This window comes from Lacerta agilis, chromosome 6 (genome assembly GCF_009819535.1).
Source record: "Lacerta agilis isolate rLacAgi1 chromosome 6, rLacAgi1.pri, whole genome shotgun sequence".
Lineage (NCBI taxonomy): Eukaryota > Metazoa > Chordata > Lepidosauria > Squamata > Lacertidae > Lacerta > Lacerta agilis.
In genome coordinates, this window is record NC_046317.1 from 53,647,683 (window position 1) to 53,664,721 (window position 17,039).

The following is a 17,039-nucleotide window of genomic DNA, read 5'->3' on the forward strand; positions in this document are numbered from 1 at the left end:
ATCAAATTCACTAAAAAACTGCTGCAACTCGTGAGGGTTTTTTGCCATACTAGCTAAGGTTGACCCCAGTTGTCCAATGGCCTGCCGTGCTAAAGAAGGGCCTTTTTCGGAATGAACTCCTTGAGACTGAGTGGTCGGCTTTGAGGCTGACATGGCAGTAATGGAATTTTGATTATTATTATTTTTTGTTTGTTTGTTTGTTGTTTGTTTGTTTTATGCTAGAAGGCGCTGTAACAGCAGGAGGAATTTCCCTGAATGATAGCACTGGTACCAGGAAAGCTGAAGTAGCAAAATGAGTCAATACTCAACTCCACTAAATTGAAACGGCTTCAACAGACCAGCCAACTAAATTAGCTTGCGCTCTTAATGAATTGAGACACCACTCAAAACGCCTTAAATTGAAAACAGCACAGTGTAGCAAACTATATTAACTTGCACTCTTAATGAATTTAATCACCACTCAAAATTCATTAAATTGAAACCGCACAGTGTAGCAAACCAGATTAACTTGCACCCCCACTAATTTATTTATTTATTTATTTATTTATTTTATTTAATCACAATCAATTCTTTCTTAGAACAAATACTTGCCCCCAAATGAGATAAGCTAGTATCCTAAAGCTACGATATCCAGACACAGCAGCGTGGATCAGTTGAAACCAACCCCTTGGCAAGTATTTCAGTTAACCACTTCCTTATTTATTTAACTGTTTATTTATTTATTTATTTAATTTAATTCTCTTATTTTATTTTACTTATTTATTTATATATTTTTATTATTTACTTTTTACTAGCTGCAATGGCCACGTGTTACATTCAAAATGGCGCCGCACACGTGACACTGACCAAGATGGCGGCCACCACTTTTTTCTTTTTTGCTAAACAGTAGGCTGCAACCAGGTGAGGGCCACCCACCCTCAGAGAGGCGGAAAAAACCCTGCCGCCGCAAAATAAGGAAGCAAACCGTCTGCTGTAAGCTGGAAAAAGGATTGAATGACCAGCTAGCTCTTTAAACCCCCCCCCACGTCGTTGAAACCGCAAAATAAAGCACAGAACGTTACCAACCCCCCGCGCCCACCTCCACGCAAGACCCTTTACTTAGCTGTTTTTTCGGCACTGCTGTGCTGCGAGGCTGTGGACGGTAGCTGCTGGCACGGAGCCTCGAAGCCAAACTGGAGGTGGCGGCGGCAGCGGGAGCCCCACAACTGCAAAGCCGCAAGGAACAAAGCAGGAGACGAAGCAGGACGCCGGGGGGCAGCCGCGGTGGAGGGCAGCGCTGGCCGCTAGCCACGCGGGAGCGCGGCGATTTTGCCGGCAAGTTTCGCCGAAGGCCGCGGGGCCGCAGGGGCGCAAAGCGCCGCGATCGCTCGGCAACGGAGACCGTGAGAGCAGAGAGCGATCGGCTGAATCGGCGCGACCAAGAAGTGGCTGCAGAGAAGCGGCTGCAGAGGATGAGCGACGACGGGCAGGGAGCGATTGAGCGAGGGAGTCAGGGCAAGTGAGCGGCCGGGAAGAGAGCAGAAGGTAGCGGCAGTGATGCCCAGAGGCAGCAGAAGGCTCAGGAGTCGGCCCGGGAAATTGCGCCGGCTAAGGCAGCGGGGACCGCTGAGCGCAAACCGCCGCGATCGCGCGGCAAGAAAAGCAAGGATGCAGGGGGGAGACGGCAGGCGATCGATGAAGAGCGGAGAAGCAGAGCAGGAAGAAGCGGGAGGCGGGAGCAGCAGGCAGATCTGCGACCGGGAGATCCGAGGAAGCGAGCCGAAAGGGAGTCTCTCGGCTCGCGCCTCTCAATTTGAAAGGGAGCCCCCGACCACGCCCCCAGCCGGCTGATTGGCCGGATGCCTGCTGACGTGGCCGGGGACTCCCTAAGCTGCGAGGGACAAAGTCCCCCGCCCACAGGAAGTGGGGAAGAGCGGCTCTGCGGTCCACCGCAACTCCTCCCCACCCGGAAGTGGAGCGGATTTACCGGTATGCCTTTACCCAGCTGCTTTCTCCCAGAAAACCCACTCTTTGCCACTACATCAGAACAAACAGCAATTTGAGGGAAACCCGATTGCCATTTGTTCCAATTCAGCACTAAACCATGGGTGTTCCCAGGGGAAAGCAGAGGGGGGAAATGGTGGTGTGGATAAGCTCTGAAACCAGACAGCTCCTTCTTCCATTTCAGCCATCTGCTCTGACACAGTTTCCTTGTGCGACCTTGAGCAAATAATTACACTTCTCGGAGTTTCATCTGTGTACTGGGGGTGGTAAAAGCTATCTGCGATGAGAATAAAATGCACTGATGGCTTCCTGATGGTGGCCATCTAAGCATATTAAGCTGGAGACAGGTAATAATTCTGAAGGGAGAAAAAAATAGCGGAGAAAATGCTTTGCTTCACTTGATATATGCACATGTTTCTTTGCCTCATGTAGACTCTAGCAAAACACACTTTGCAAGTTTTTTAAACAGTGCAAAACCTGCTTATCAGAGTTGAAAGTAAATAAGCATTAACATCAAGAGCGGAAATCCCTCCTTTCAACTCTCTGTCTGCAACTTTAAGTAAAGGGTGACGTTTAATTCTCATGCATACTCAGGAAGGTGCACTTAACTTCCTTCTATTACTGATCCTACCTGAATGTGAGGATGTTCTGGGAGCTTCTTAGTGCAGCTTCGTTGGAGGTAAGAAAGGCTAAACTATCCAACCCTCACGAGTCGCAGCCAGGGGTGTAAGGAGGCAGCGATTTCCAGCCCATCCTATGGATGTTGCAATCACCACTCTTTCTGATCTGCTGCAATTGAGCTTCCGATAAAACCTACATGGTTTGTCTTGCTATTTACTTTGGCTGAACAGTGGCATAGCATGGGGGCCACAGGGGCGGTTGCCCCGGCTGCCAAATTGTTAGGAGTGCAGAATTCAATGCCGTGCTATGACATTCCTGCATTTCAGGAGGTTGAACTAGATGACACTTGAGGTCCCTTCCAACTCTTCAGTTTTATGATTCTATGATTGTTCTATCTGCACAAGCATTTCAACTTGCCAGACAGAACGTTTCTCCTTCTCCTCCCAGCCATGCACTCTTCTGAGGGTCCCCTTGACATTCTCCCCACCACCCCACCCCCCAAGTCAATTTCAGGGATTACAGCGGGAGCAGAAGCCCTGTTGTGCAAGAGGAAGTCCTTGTGCAGGAACGCGGCTGACAGGGCTCATTGGGAGACTCCTGCCCAGAGTTTAAAATGAGAGAATGCTGCTAGACCATGTAGAAAAAACCCCACCTTCCTTACCTCATCAATTGCCAAAGAGAAAGAGCAAGCAAGATGCAGCGCAGCAATGTCGGAGGCCTCTCTGGTAACTCAGGTGATGTTGCTGCATTAAGGGGTGCAAGGCAGGTTTAAGATGCTGCGAGAGGGGAGGGGAATACTTCATGGGTGGACATGGATGAAATTTGGCTTTTTAACTTTACCTACCAATGTTTATTTATTTCATAAAACTTATGCACCGCTCGATTGTAAACATCAAACGAAACCTCAATGTGGTTTGCAAAAAGATAAAGCAAGCAACCAAATAAATAATGCAACAGTACTTTAAAACAAGCATCCCCAAACTTGGCCCTCCTAGTGTTTTGGGACTACAATTCCCATCATCCCTGACAACTGGTCCTGTTAGCTAGGGATGATGGGAGTTGTAGTCCCAAAACATCTGGAGGGCCGAGTTTGGGGGTGCCTGCTTTAAAACATACAAAAGTTAAAATGCTAAAACAAATTAAAATTACCGGTACTTAGACTTCCTAAGCATCTGGGTAGGCTGGTATAAATAAGATTTTTTTTAGTAGGCACCAAAAAGAATAGGAAGGCACCTGCTTGGGAGTTCTAAAGTGCAGAGCCAATGTTACAATGTCTGAAAACTGAATTGTTTCTATATAACAAAAAAAATTATCTAAACTCCTTCATTTCCTTTTCATATTACCAGCATCCCCATAGTAATGCATCAGTAATTGAAAATTAACAATGCTCTTAAAGTAATTGATTGCTGTGACATCTAGCACATTTATTATCTTACAATGGAATGGTAGAAGACAGTTTTTCCTCAGGCTGAGAAGTGAGGCCACTTGCCTTTCTCAAAAATTGTCGGCTGAGGGGCATATGGCATCAGCTAAGCCTAGTGACCCAAGGAAGCCAGTAGGTGGTCACATATGACATGCTTAGCACAGCAAAAAGGCAGGAGCATCATCTACCAGCATCAGCATTTGAAATCAGGCCCCCCGGTTCCTAAAATTGCATTATTTTAAACTTACCACTAGCAGGAAGTAAGCAACAAAGTTTGATCCAGGGGTTGTTGTTACTCGGTTTGGAGTTAGCTTGATGTTCCATTTTTTAAACTCTAGACATCTAGATCTCTTCAAGCATTTGAAGAATTTTGATGCAAAGGTTTTCTGGGGTTGACCAAATGCAAAGAAATATATATTTTATAGTTATTTCATTTATGGGCCATCTTTCCTCCAAGGAGCTTGAGATTGCTCAACACACTTCTTCCATCTCCCACCCTTTTATTTTATCTCCACAACAACCCTACAAGGTAGGTTGGGCTGAGACTTGGTGACCGGCCCAGAGTCCCCCAGTAACTTTCGTAACCAAATGAGGAATTTGAACCCCCGGATCTCACCAGTCCTGTTCTGAAGCAGTGCACAATGCCACACTAGCTTTCATTTCCAAAGTACAGGATGTTGCTCCTGTTCCCTGAAAGGTTGCGCAGAATAATTTCAGCAGGTGCAACTTACCATGCAAAGGTGAAGAGAAGCTGAAGGTGCTCTGCACCATTTTCTGGTTGCTTGGCAAGGCCTCTCTGTCTTTATTATCCAGCAGCTTGAAACAACATTTTGTCAGCACCTTTGCACTCATAGGATGTAAAGGCTGCATGGCAATATTTGCTCTGTTACTCTACTAAGGTGTTTGCTCATAGAGTAGCTTCTCTACTCCCCAACCACAGCCCAATCTGTAATCTGATGCTCTGATGCAGCCACGTGCCAGGGATCAGGGACCAGCGTACTCAGGCCCTGTGTACTTAGCACACATGCTTAGATTCCCAATTCATTCTTGGCTGATCAAAAGAAACAACTGAGAACCTGCACAAGCAATGCTGGCATCAAACCCTACACATATTAAGTAAAATAGAAACATCATCACCCCACCCCACCCCCCACCCATCTTCCCCCCTTGTCCACCTCTTTCCCCCTTTTCTTCCTAACGTCTCAACAAATGAAACTGATTTGTAAAAACGATACATGGGAAAAATACGAGAGAGAGACATTGCACATACTTTTGTAAATCAAGAAATATTTAAAAAAAAATGTTGTTCAGTCGTTCAGTCATGTCCGACTCTTTGTGACCCCATGGACCAGAGCACGCCAGGCACCCCTATCCCCCACTGCCTCCCGCAGTTTGGCCAAATTCATGCCAGTCGCTCCAAGAACACTGTCCAACCATCTCATCCTCTGTCGTCCCCTTCTCCTTGTGCCCTCCATCTTTCCCAACATCAGGGTCTTTTCCAGGGAGTCTTCTCTTCTCATGAGGTGGCCAAAAAATTGGTACCTCAGTTTCAGGATCTGCCCTTCCAGTGAGCACTCAGGGCTGATTTCTTTAAGGATGGATATGTTTGATCTTCTTGCAGTCCATGGGACTCTCAAGAGTCTCCTCCAGCACCATAATTCAAAAGCATCAATTCTTCGGCGATCAGCCTTCTTTATGGTCCAGCTCTCACTTCCATACATTACTACTGGGAAAACCATAGCTTTAACTATACGGACCTTTGTCAGCAAGGTGATATCTCTGCTTTTTAAGATGCTGTCTAGGTTTGTCATTGCTTTCCTCCCAAGAAGCAGGCGTCTTTTAATTTCGTGACTGCTGTCACCATCTGCAGTGATCATGGAGCCCAAGAAAGTACTGTATATACTTGAGTATAAGCCTAGTTTTTCAGCACATTTTTTGTGCTGAAAAAGCTGCCCTCGGCTTATACTCGAGTGAGGCGGGCGGTGGGGGTGGCGAGAAAGAAGCCCTTTCTCTCCACTCGTGCCGCCACTGCCCGCTCACCCCAGTCAACCATTCCTTAAGAAGTGTACAAGAACAGCGGTTCTTTACTCTCCCCAGGCAGCTTGTTTCATTCCTGAACTGCTCGCATAAATGCAAACTTGGCAGAGGAGGAAGAGGAAGGAGCAGCCCAAAGGGCTGCTTTCGGGCTGCTCGTTCCTCCTCCTCCTCCACAGCGGCAAAGGTGAATCGGCTTATACTTGAGTCAATAAGCTTTCCCAGGTTTATGTAGGAAAATTAGGTGCCTCGGTTTATATTCGGGTCGGCTTATACTCGGGTATATACGGTAAAATCTCTCACTGCCTCCATTTCTTCCCCTTCTATTTGCCAGGAGGTGATGGGATTTAATAAAAATACATTTTAAAAAAAGAAACAAGTAAATATCCAGCTGCCATCCAGTACTTTCCAAGAGGCCAACGGGGCAAACAGAAAGCTATGGAGAAATCCCATAGTGACTAGCTAGCTGGGGAGAGAGGCTCTAAATCTTACTGTCTCCATCAAAACCTGGCTGTTAGGAAGTTACCAAGAAGCAAAACATCAGAAGCAAACAAAATCACTTAAGAGTTGCATGTATGTAGGTAAGAGAGAATTTTCTCCAGATCCAACTTTTCCTATCACAGTGCTTCCTTGAGGGGAAAAACCACATGTGCTGGTGGATTCTTCCCCAAGTTTTTTAGAAATCCCAGGTCCTGTACCTTTAAAATACCGGTAGATTTGATCTGTCAACATTAGCAAGTTGTAATGCTTATCTGTGCAATGTGAAAAATTTCATCTGCTGACATCTGCCCAGCAAATTGCTGTTAAAGACCTAAGTAGGCCACAACAGGTTTTTCTTCTTCCAACCAGGCAGCTGAGGGTCCAGCCCACAGTGTTTGCTGGGATGGTTCCCTGGGACAATTTGCCATCTTTTATCTCAACCATTTTACCTCTAACAGCTTTATGGCAGGCAGAAATCCAGAAGGTGCAACCTGATGCCATGGGATAGTGATGATGTTCTTGCAAAGGCATCATCTGTTGAATTTCCATCTTAAGTTTATCATAATGCCTCTGTACTGGGTTGAGTTGTGGAAAGAACCCCTTATTGTTCGAATTCTTCTCCAGCAGAGTCTGTCCTGCTGCACCTCCTTGCCTAAAGTCCCCTGTCCCACCCACTTTGGGAAACAAGACTTCAAATTCTGCCTCACTACAGATGGAGGGGGAAGTGGACCACGGCTATGGGTGGAGCAACAGGGAAAGGTAGTCCATGCCTCTACTCTACTGCATGGGTAGGCAAACTAAGGCCCGGGGGCCAGATCTGACCCAATCGCCAGGAATCAGTGTGTTTTTACATGAGTAGAATGTGTGCTTTTATTTAAAATGCATCTCTGGGTTATGTGTGGGGCATAGGAATTTGTTCATATATTTCTTTCAAAATATAGCCCGGCCCCCCACAAGGTCTGAGGGACAGTGGACCGGCCCCTTGCTGAAAAAGTTTGCTGACCCCTGCGTGTATTGCTTAGTGGGAGCTCCCTCCTTTGTTTGTGAAATGGGCTTGCCTTTCTAGCCTAAAAACAGTACCCTGAACAGCACCTCAAAGGGAATAGGAAGGCTTAAGACCCCCTTTTTTGTATTCTCTGCATAGTTACTTGAGAAGGAGACCTACTGTGTCCCACAGGATGGCTGCCAGAACCTTAGGGCCCTTTTGGTACAATCTAGCCAGTGATAAGTCCCACTGATTTTGATGGCAAAGTCAAGCATGTGCTTAAATTTCTCCCAATGAAACAAAGGGCTCATCCACACTTCCACTTGAACTGTATTTTGATCATGCGTATTGTGTACAGATTTGTTCCCCCGCCTCCACCTGAGAACTTGTGGATATCCACTCTTCTGTTCTGTGCTGAGTCAGATCTTATCAGATGTGTGAAAAATCCAAGGAGATTTTGCCTAACCAAACTTCAGTTCAATGGACCAGAGCAGATTTTCACAAGGCATAGAATGAGAAAAGCTCTCAGACCTGGGGGAATTAATTAGCACACAATACAATCAAAATACGGCTCAAGCGAAAAATGTGGGTGAGTCTTAAAATGACATAAAAAGTGCTCAATAGCCAGATCATGCCATCTCTGTTTCTTATTTTATTTAGAAGGATTCAGCCAGCATCCTCACAGAAAATACTCTGTGTCGATGCAAAAGTTGCCCTTTGAATCAAGTTAATACCTGAAAGACTCACCCCAGAAAAAGACTCCATTGTGTTGACTGCTATACAAGCGGACAGTCATTATTAGTAATAACAATAATAGCAGGTCCTGGCTCCAGGAAATTTCAGGGAGAGAATATCAAAGTCACAAAGGGACTTTTCAAAAGAAATGAGCCTCATTGTTGGATATGGATAAATTTCTCCCTTCTAACATTAAAGAGGAGTGTGGATGACCAAGAAAGGAACACAAACCTGTCCCTCCACATGCCCTTATATTACTTGCAGGAGAGCCTTTGAGGCTCCTGGTGGTGCCATACTTTGAAGATTTGAGACAAAGTCAAGGAGGAGGCTATTTAAACACCTGCTTTATTTATACACACAGCAGGTTTTTGGCAGAGGTCTTTCCTAGCAAGACTGTGTTAAGCATCGTAAGGCAGAGATTCCCAAACCGTGGCCCACTGATCACCAGCGGTTGACGATCTTCATTCAGGAGGTCCGTCGCTTGTATGTGAAGGAAAGTTACCATCTGAATTCTATAAAATTCTGCAATAAGGAATCAAAGAAGCAATAAAATGCAAATAAAAACCACATGGTATGTAGAACAGCACTTTGCAGAAGAAGAAAAAAAAAATGAATAGTCCACTAAGATCCTCAAGCAGTTTTCAAGTGGTCCGGTGTGGGGATGGGTTTGGGACCTAGCAGAGGGTGCTCAGTATAGTCACACTGGATGCCTGCCTCAGAAGCATCATCTGTCAATCAAAGCTGCCTGTTAAGGGAAAAGCTGGCTCAAACTGTGCCTCTGATCACTCAACCTTACGCAACAGGACACAAGGCCACCCACTCTTTGCTATCTTGTGATCCCTCGGAATGCAAACTTCACACACCCAAGGCCTGAATGGAAACGGACATCTTATGATGCCATTCTCATTCTGTGTGACCTGAACTTAGTCATCAGGAGAAGAAAGGACAAAGGAGAGTCTATGGAATGTGAGGGTCAGGGTGGCATATTCTGGTTGCCAGGAGCATACATGCAATAAACAAAGGGACTGCAAGTCTCTGATAGACTGGGAAAGTTTGATCAGTGCAAACTTTGCAGATAGTTTACCAGCAAGTCAATACAGGCTGATAGGTCAGCAAGGCAGTACTTATCATAAGCCACCGTGACCATCTTTAACTTAAAGGCAAAGTACCTCCTTGCCATTAGATTCTACTTTCACTGTCAGAAGCTGTAACGCTTCTGAATACCAGTTGCTTCTGAATACCACTTCCCACAAGAAGGGAGAGTGGTGTTGCACTCAGCTCTTGTTTGGGGGCTTCCCGTAGACATTTGGTTGGCCACTGTGAGGACAGGATGCTAGACTAGATGGGCCTTCATCTCTTTATACAGCAGGGCTCGCCTTATGTTCTGAAGATATACATTTAAAAACACACAAAGCAGAGGCAAATTTCGGGCAGGGCAACCAGTTGCACTGCACTGGGCACCAAACCTAGGGGGCACTGCAGGGCACCACAACTGTGATGTAGTGAACTGAGTAGGATGGAAGGTGAGAAGCAGGGGGAACCAAATTTTGGCCTCACACAGAACACCACTAGAATTTGAAAGACCAAAGCCCACCCCTGTACAAAGGTCCAGTTCCAAGTTTTGAGGGCCCTCTAGCAAATTAGGCAAGATGGTCCCTTATCTTTCTGGAAGTGTCAGGTAACTTTCCTGGAGTAACTTTCTTGTTTTCACATTCTTTTTGCTTTTAACTTGTTTTTAACATTTTTTGCTATCATTGTTTGGTTTCATGTTTTTATATTGTTGTAAACCACTGTGGGTGGCGTGCAAAACTGATGCCACATTTAAACACTTTAAACAGTTCTGGCTTCCCCCAAAGAATTCTGGGAGCTGTAGCTTGTTAAGGGGATTAGAGAACAGTTGGGAAACTGCTCTTTTCCTCACAGAGCTACCATTTCCACAGTTCCCCATGAAGAAGGGTTGGTTGTTAAACCACCCTGAGAACTGTAAGGCCTTCCTAACAGTTCTCAGCATGCTTAGCAAACTACAGCTCCCATGATTCTTTGAGGGAAGCCATGGCTGCTTGAAGCGGTATCGTAGTGCTTTAAATGTATGTTGTGAGTGTGGCCTAATACCCCTGACTTCTCAAAGGCCTGTGGTGGATATAGGCAGGGCATGCCATTAAGCAGAGTGAGGCAGGTGGACGATGGTTAGGTCAGGGAGTGATGGTGAGGCATTGCAGGACATACCGGTAGTTGGGCATCCTAAGCTAACCTCCTGCTGCCTGTGTAGCTGTCCTATCACCTTTTCAGAAGTATGATTCAGCTGCAAGTCCAGCAGCTTCCTTGCCTCAGGCAGCAAAATGTTTTGGGCTGCTCCCAGAGAATAAAGCTGCCAATAGCTACAGGTCATGATGGCTGCACTGTCTCCAGGATCAGAGGCAGGATGCTTCTAAATACCAGTCCCTGGCAAGGCTCATCTAAGGCATAACCTGCTTGGAAAGAACACCAACATTTCTAGGTCACATCTGAATAGAGAACATTTTTTTTTCCTTGTGTCTTTCAGAACATCCTCATGGAAGTTTACGATAGGCAGGGCTTTTTTCAAGCAGAACTCAGTCCCAGCACTTCTCAGGTGGATTCCAGCACCTCTCAGGTGGGGGACATTGCCATTCTAAGAGAACAAGGGTGAGTTCTCACACCCCTTTTCCTAGAAAAATGGTACTGACAACAGGGAATGTTTTTCAGCCCAAGGGCCGTGTGCCAGAGGTGGGAAGGTCGAGAGGCAAAAGTGGATGGAGCAACAAATGTTTTTGATAAGGAAGTTTTGAGGCAATTGGGAAGGGACCAGGCAAAAAGTTGACTTGAGAATTGAGGTATTTTGGCAGCAGCAAGAGAAACATGGAGAATGAGAAAAGATATGGACAGAATCTCAGGTACCAGTCTTCTAAGCAAAAGCTGGATTTCAGGTGTCTTTCATAATATGCCCCCCCCCCAGTTACCCGAGTGCTCCAGCAGATGACTCCATTTCCCCTCACCCCCCTTCCTGCTCTACTGTGCCACTGATTCTACCTTTCCACCAAATGGTGCTCAAAACGGAATCTATTCACTCATAAAGTACAAATGTGGCCCATGTGTTGTGGGCGGGGGCATCCTCCCAAAACCAGCATCACTGGAGCTTACCTGGGGATGTGCAGGGCAGTGTTGAGGTTAGGGCTGAGCAGAAATGATCTGGCCCTCCCACTGAGGTGTCCATGCAGCCCCGACCTTGCTACCAACATGCCTCCATCCCGCCCTCCAGGCAAGCTACAATGATACTGGTGCCAGGAGGGACCCACCCCATGGACCACTACTTGGGAAAGTAATATTTCCCAAAATAGAAAATTCTTTCCAGTAGCACCTTAGAGACCAACTGAGTTTGTTCTTGGTATGAGCTTTCAGTTGGTCTCTAAGGTGCTACTGGAAAGAATTTTCTATTTTGTTTTGACTATGGCAGACCAACATGGCTACCCACCTGTAACTGGATATTTCCCAAAGTTTCCCACGGAAATCTTCATCTTTAACTTTCAGGAAATACCGTATCTCAGCTGGAAGTTCTAGTATGTTAAATATAGTGAACTAGCAGGTGACTGATCTAATGGAAATATACTCAGCTAATCCGGCTCTACTATTAGGCAGAGTGAGGCATCTGACTTTAGGTGTCATGAAAGGGCAAATCCTTAGCTACTGCAGGCTTTAACCCGACCCCCAGTCAGCAGTGGTGGGGCTTGAGGGAGCATTGTAGCCACTGCCACTTGCACAGCACCACCTTTTGAACCAGTCAGGGAGGAAGGAGCAAAACAATGCCTCTGTGCAGCACCAACTCCCAGCAAAGGGGCCAGGATCATGCCTATTGCTGTTATGTGATGGCGGAATCACAGAACTATAGAATTGTAGAGTTGGAGGGGACCAACAGGATCGTCTAGTCCAACTCCTTGCAATGCAGGAACCTTCTATCCAATGTGAGGCTCAGACCCATGACCCTCAGATTAAAAGTCTCCTGCTCTACTAAAAGGTGCCATGGGGGGGGGGTTCCACTGGCTGCTGTGGAGGTAACCCCTCTGTGGGGTGCCCCTTTCTAGCCAGTGGGGCTCCCCCATTGCTAGTAGAGCTCCTCTGCCAGCAGAAACTGGGTGAAGGGACCCCTCCGCCGCCCCATCTAAACCAAATCCAGGATGGTGGACAAGGACTTTAAATTGCTCTGTTAATGTAGCAGAAGGGGAGTGGAACATGTGGGATTTCCTGCCTGTCTCCAATTCCTGCTGGTTCTCCAGCTAAGGTGCCTTCAGGACAGAGATGACTGGGCTACTGTATTCCATGCTCTAGTAACTTCTAGATTTCAGACTCACATGGCCCATTTTAAAAATAGGCATGCATACAGAGCGTGCTGGGTGTGCCCAGGCACACCCTAATGTCTCAGGCAAAAGTGGCTTTGAGAGTCCCTGATCTTGCTCAGCTGTGAAGCTCAGCACAAGCTCCACCTTGGCAACCAGACTGCTGCTCTGGGCATTCCAATGAGCTCTGCCCCTGAGTCAGTGGTCATGGTACGCACCACCATCTGAGCCATGAGGAACGATGGTGCATGTTAGGCTGAGGAGGAACTGGAGAGCTGTTCCTACAAGGGTGGTAGTGCATTTTAGTTGACCTACCACTCACCCCCTTTTGTGGAGAGGTATCTGCATGTGTGTATGAGAGAGAAGACAGGACAGCAATGATGAGTGATCTGTGGGGCCCTCAGGCTACACTAGTTAGGAGGATAATCAGGCAAGTAGCGGTTGTGCATTGTTTTTTAAGTAAATCCCTATCTCTATCAGGAGGACTAGGATGGGATATTTGCTTTGCCCTACCTTAAACCTGATCTGGATTCTCCCTAACCCCATGGTTACAATATACTTCAGGAGAAGAGTGGCCTTCTAAAGGAAATTTTAGGGGGCTAAAAGAGGGAGAGGATAATAAGAAACTTAACATTTGTACAGTGCTTTCAAGTGTTCAAAGTGCTTCACGCGCATTATCTAGCTGTAATCCAGTTAGTGTTAGTGGGCCCATTGGAAATCCCTCCTACAAGAGGCTATACAGATTCCATCCCTGCTGAGTTTCAGGTGCCTGGTCCAGAGGCCTTTGCACCCTGAATGCTTCTCTCTTTTTTTACATATTAATTCCTTGAGATTTTAAATTTTGGAGGTTTAAGTAATGTTTTAAATTTTGTATATTTTACTGCTATAAGCTGCTTTAAGAACTACATGAAAAGTAAGCTCTAAATTTGTAAATAAAATATTATTATTGCTATTATTATTACTGTTATTATTATTTTTAATTTATACTCCACATTTCCCCCTAACACGACTCATTAAATTAAATTAAATAAATGAACAACTCTATAAGTTAAGTCAAATAACTACATATTGCAGATGGGGACACAGTGGCTGAGAGAGCATGGCTTGCCCTAGGCCACCTAATGTGTTAATGGCATGGGCAAGATTCACACTGTGGACTTCCTGATTCACAACTCTGTCTCTTAGCAAGTACACTGCACCTGAAGAAACAATGGCAATTGGGACTGTACCTGTATGTTATTTGTGCATTGGAATGGCAGGCAGAAGTGACCAAAAGTAGAAGGGGTTCTGGAGTTAGTTAAAGCAATCTGTTAGTTGTGCCTCATGATCATCCCCACTCCCCAAGCAGGTTTTATTTAACAGTTTATTTGAATTTGTAGCCACCCCATTCTGGAAGCTCAGGGTGACAAAATCTCCACCTCCTATAATTGCTGCACTGTTATCAGACTTTTATTAATGGAGGGCAATTGCTCCAGGCCTCACACATGGAGTGGGACACACCAACACTTACAAGCAGTACATTTTAACTGAGCAAAAATTGACACTGACACTGGGTGCAGCAGCGAGAAGGAAGCTTGGGAATAGGCAAGCAGGGAGCAGGGTGGGAGGAACTCAAATGAACATTCAGTACTTGAGCCTCTCACAATCTTCCAAAAAAAGCCTGGGTATTCTGTTTTGCAGATCCTGGTCTTGCTAAGGATGTGTGCCCTTCCTGTCTGAATGTGGCAAAATAATAATAATAATAATAATAATAATAATAATAATAATAATAATATATTTATATCCCTTTATGCCAATAAAGGTGTTGTATTGTATTGTATTGTATTGTATTGTATTGTATTGTATTTTTATATCCCGCCCTCCCCGGCCAAACCGGGCTCAGGGTGGCTAACATCGAAATGTATAATACATTAAAACATAAAATCCAGCAATTGACTGATATACAGCTTAAAATCAGAATAAATCAGATGGCAACCCACAATTTCTAACCCATAAGTTAAGGATGGGGTGGGGTGGGGTGGGGAGTGCTTTCAGTCTAAGAGTTTGTGGTGGTGCATATGAAAGATAGAAGCCTCTTGGGGTTATGACTCATGGAGTGGAAAAGAAGGGATTTGCCTTTTACTGGGTGAGGAAACCTCCTTCAGCCCAAGGGCATCATTCACTCATGGATAACCTTCTAGAGTCTCTGCATAGTAGTGGTGGGTGTGGCTAGAGGCAAGTATGGGTGGAGCATGAGATGCAAATATTTTCTTTGTTCAACAGCCCACATTCCAGTTATGCGGCCTATATGCATGCACACACCCGCACACACATCTATCCTGAAAAGGAAGAGGCAAAAGCACTCAAGGAAGGTGTGAAGCAGGGGCTGGCTGGTGCAGTTTGTGGAGAGGGATGTGGCCTGAGAAAGAATCCAAAATGCCACACAGCCTGGAGGGCTGCATTCATTTCCCAAGCCCAAGTTCCCCACCCTGCCATAGGATCTGCTGTGGTGATCTCTCTACAAGTGAGTTGGGTAGGGCTAGCTGCCCGGCAAGTGAGTTGACTGGATGGAGGGGCAAGGTGGAGGGGAGGTCAGTGTGGTGCAAATGCACTGGCAGAAGTACCAGATTGGCTCTGCTAGCGCAGTTTCACTGTGCCAGCCTCCCCACTGCCTTCCACTCTTCCCCTCTCCCTCCCAGTAAGCAACAGCTACCCACTTGCCTGGCAGCTAATATAGAGGCTCCACCTTAACCAGAGAGACACTTCTGCTTTTTGCACAGTAGCAGTCCTAGGTATTGAGCCTAGGCAGGCAAGAATAATTACAGTGGCACCTTGGTTCCCAGAAGGCTTAGTTGTCGAACAAAGCGGCTCCCAAACGCTACAGACCTGGAAGTCAGTGTTCCGGTTTGTGAACGTTTTTTGGAAGCGGGACATCCAATGTGGCTTCCGCAGCTTTTGATTGAGTGCAGGAAGCTCCTGCAGCCGATCAGAAGGTGCGCCTTGGTTTTTGAACGGTTTTGGGAGTTGAACAGACTCCCAGAATGGATTAAGTTTGAGAACCAAGTGAAAGCGGTGAAGGTCATGTGTGAGTGTCTGGAGGCAGTTGGAGGATGGATGGCAGATAACAGATTGAGGTTGAATCCTGACAAGACAGAAGTACTGTTTTGGGGGGACAGGAGGTGGGCAGGTGTGGAGGACTCCCTGGTCAGGAATAGAATAGAATTTTAGAATAGACTCCCTGGTCCTGAATGGGATAGCTGTGCCCCTGAAGGACCAGGTGCGCAGCCTGGGAGTCATTTTGGACTCGCAGCTGTCCATGGAGGCACAAGTTAATTCTATGTCCAGGGCGGCTGTCTACCAGCTCCATCTGGTATGCAGGCTGAGACCCTATCTGCCTGTGTACTGTCTCGCCAGAGTGGTGCATGCTCTGGTTATCTCCCGCTTGGACTACTGCAATGCGCTCTGTGGGGCTACCTTTGAAGTTGACCCGGAAACTACAACTAATCCAGAATGTGGCAGCTAGACTGGTGACTGGGAGCGGCCGCCGAGACCACATAACACCGGTCTTGAAAGATCTACATTGGCTCCCAGTACATTTCCGAGCACAATTCAAAGTGTTGGTGCTGACCTTTAAAGCCCTAAACGGCCTCGGTCCAGCATATCTGAAGGAGCGTCTCCACCCGCATCGATCTACCCGGGCACTGAGGTCCAGCGCCGAGGGCCTTCTGGCGGTTCCCTCATTACAAGAAGCCAAGCTACAGGGAACCAGACAGAGGGCCTTCTGGGTAGTAGCACCCGCCCTGTGGAATGCCCTCCCACCAGATGTCAAAGAGAACAACAACTACCAGACTTTTAGAAAACAGCTTAAGGCAGCCGTTTAGGGAAGCTTTTAATATCTGATGAATTATTGTATTTTAATATTGTGTTGGAAGCCGCCCAGAGTGGCTGGGGAGGCCCAGCCAGATAGGTGGGGTATAAATAAATTATCATCATCATCATCATCGTAATTGTATCACTCCGAGAGGGAAGAATGCAGGGACCTCCTTTGCTCCCCCCATACCCATTAATAGAAAGGATAAAAGTTTCTGTAACTTTCAAAACATAGAATCATTATTTAGAATTGCAACCCAACTCAAATCTATTTGATTAAGATACATTTCTGTACTATTCAACTGTTTACAAAACTGCCTACAAAATGGAAACAAATAAAAACACTTCTCTGCTTCCTACTCAGCCCTACTCAGATTAGGGCCATTAAAATTAATGGATATGAGCCAGTAAATGTCTATTAATTTCAATGGTTCTCTTCCAAGTAGGACCCACAGATATCTGGCTGATAGGTGCTCTATGGCAATCGGGTCAAAGTCTAGACGTCGCAGGTGGCTGATCTACTTTACGATGCAAGAGTAGTTCTAAGAATCCCATCACTGTTTCCAAAGCCTTGCAGAAA